The sequence below is a fragment of the Otolemur garnettii genome, unplaced genomic scaffold (genome assembly GCF_000181295.1).
Source record: "Otolemur garnettii isolate 467f Iridium unplaced genomic scaffold, OtoGar3 scaffold00016, whole genome shotgun sequence".
NCBI classification, from domain to species: domain Eukaryota; kingdom Metazoa; phylum Chordata; class Mammalia; order Primates; family Galagidae; genus Otolemur; species Otolemur garnettii.
Genome location: NW_003852411.1, coordinates 22,926,226 through 22,929,190, shown reverse-complemented (window position 1 = coordinate 22,929,190; position 2,965 = coordinate 22,926,226).

Here is a 2,965-nt window from a genome sequence, read left to right as displayed (position 1 = left end):
AAGGCCTGAACATAGGCTCCATTTCGTGGTATTTCTGCCTCTTTCTGGTTGGTCAGTCCTTGGAAATCTCCTGTCATAGATCAAACATCTGGTCAGTCATTGAAAACCCCCTTGACATGTTATCTGTTCCTTCTTGGAAGCCCCCTCTGGTCAGTTTATTCCCCCTATTGTAGACAAAGCATCTCCCAGTCCTGTCTGTTCCTCAATAGAAACCCCCTAGAAAAGCATCTTCCCCCCACTCCTCATCTCTACCTAACAGTACCAGTTGACTGTAGAGTCTCTCTTTTACTATCACTTTAGCTAAATTAACCTTCATCTTGCGTTTGCAGACAGTGGTTTGTGGTGACAAATACAAATACCTAGGTGCCCATGGACTACAGCACTGTGGGACCCTTCCCAAAGCCATGTTTCATGGTTGCAGCATCTAAGCAACTCTCATAAACCCAGTTTATGTACTCTTCCTGTTTGACATTTTATTTTAAAATATAAACCACAAAATAGATAAACGTTATTCATTAATAAAGTTAATGTGGTTTAATACTGTAGTTTGAAAGTCCCCTTCAAAACTCATGTTGAAACTTAGTCCCCAGTGTGGCAAATTGAGAGGTGGAACCCATGTAGTTGATTGGATTATGAGGCCTCTCCCCTCACGGAGGGACTAATCCATTCATAAATTAATGAATTAATGAGTAATCATGGAGAGGGAATGGTGGTTTTATACGAAGAGAGAGACCTGATGTGACACGTTAGCATGCTAAGCACCCTTACCATACGATTCCCTGTGTTGCCTAGTAACTCTGTAGAGACTCCCCACCAGCAAGAAGGCCCCTCAACCTTGTTCAGCCTCCAAAAGTATAATAAAAAATTTCCTGCTTTATTAATTACTATTTGAGATATTCCTTTATAAGCAATAAAAAATGGACTATGACATTAGATTTAACTGGATGGTTATTCTTTTTTTCCATACAGCTTCTTATATGTTACACCTTATTAGAAATAATCCATTGTTCTTTCCCTCCTGAAATAATCCATTGTTGGCATAGACTTTTTCCATTTTAAAAAAATATATAGATGTTTTAACTCTACTTCAGTTCTTAAAAGATCATTGTTCTGGGTACATAATTCTAGGTTGGAAGTTACCTTCTCTTAGGAATTTGAAGAGTTCATTACATTGCTTTCTGGCTTTCATTGTTGTTCCTGAGAAATAGCTATTAGCTAACTGTGTTTTTTTTTTGTAAATGATCTGTCTTTTCTCTCTGGTTGCATTTACGGTCTCCTAGGTTAGTTACAATTTTATGACTCTGTGTTGGCACAGAAATTTCCTTTTTTTGTTTTTTAAAGTTATCCTGTTTAGGATATCCTGTTTAGTGATTCCTGTGTCTGTGGATCCTTGCTTTTCATCAGTCGTGCTAAATTCTCACCCTTAATATAGAATACTGCCACTCCTCCATTCTGTCTATTCATTTCTTCTGAGGCTGTGATGTAAGATCTGCTCATTCTATTCCCCATATATAATAATCTCTTTTTATGTTTTTTAATCTCCTCGTCTCATTGCTATGTACAGTAAATCCTCACTTAATGTCATGGATAAATTTTTGGAAACTACAGTTTTAAGTGAAATGATGTACAGTATAATGAGACCAGTTTTACCATAGGTTAACTGTTATACACAAGAGTTAAGTTCCTATAGCATACAGTATTTGCTTCACATACATTCACAGTTTCTAAGGAACTACCCATGTTAAGTGAGGACATACTGTTCTAGGTAATTTTTTCAATTTTATTTTCCATTTCACTAATTTTCTCTTCAGCTATAATTAATCTTCTGTTTAGCCCAGCCATTGAGTTTTTTAAAAAGTATTTTAACTGTGAAAATTAATGAACATACAAAAAGAATACATAAATATGCAATATAATAATTGCATAGGAAAAACACCAGTACCATATTCCAAGTCAACAAGTACCACGGAAATGTGTGTCTCTTCTTAAGCATACTTCTTCATCTTTCTGGTAGTAAACACTTGTTAGACTTTCTGGTAGTAAACACTTGTTAGACTTTGTCTTATACTTTCTTTACCTCCCATGTATAGAGTTTTAAACAATATATTAATAGTTTCATTTGTTTAAATAAATGGAATTGTATGAAAACATTCATGTCTCAGTTCTTTTGTGTCTTTGTGTTTAAAGATGGACTGAAATTGTTACTTGAAGTATCTTGTGGCTATCATACTAGAAAACACAGCTCTATAGTACCTATCTAGGAGTGGAACTGCTGGGTCATAGAATAAGCACATATTCTACTTCAAAGGATAACAAAACATAATTAAAAGGAGTTGTACCAATTTAAATTCCTACTAACAGTTTATGAGATTATTCATTGTATTTTAACTTCAACCTTTTCAATATTTTAATGTTTACCAGTTTAATATAAAAGACAACAAATTACAATGAGATAAAAAGAAGGGGGTTGGTCCAGGAGCTTCTGTCCCCATGGAGTTCGTATGAGCCATTCTCCTGGCACATGAATGTGTTCACCATTTAGAAGCGCCTCAACATTTCTGTTTTAAAATTCTAAAAGATAACCTTCTTTTTCAAGTCAACCTTGTCATTTTTGTTAGTTTCTTCATACTTTCTCATTTTTGTGATTTCATTTTTTATGTCTAAAATTTTATGATAATCCTAGTGTCTGAAATTATTAGACTCTTAATCTGTTTCTTGTTTCTGCTGACTCTTATGGTTATTTCTTTTTGTCTTTGGTGATTTTTTAGTAATGTCTTTAATTTTTAATAATTTATTAATTTCTAATAGTAAATATTTTACATATTTATTGGATTTGAAAATGACCTGACAGCAAGTATCCTGTTAACTACTTATGCCCTGTTGTGGTTGGTTTCTTGGGGGCTGTGGGAAGATAAAAATCATCCATATGGGACTAGAGTTGGTAATTTTTTTTTTTTTTTTTTTT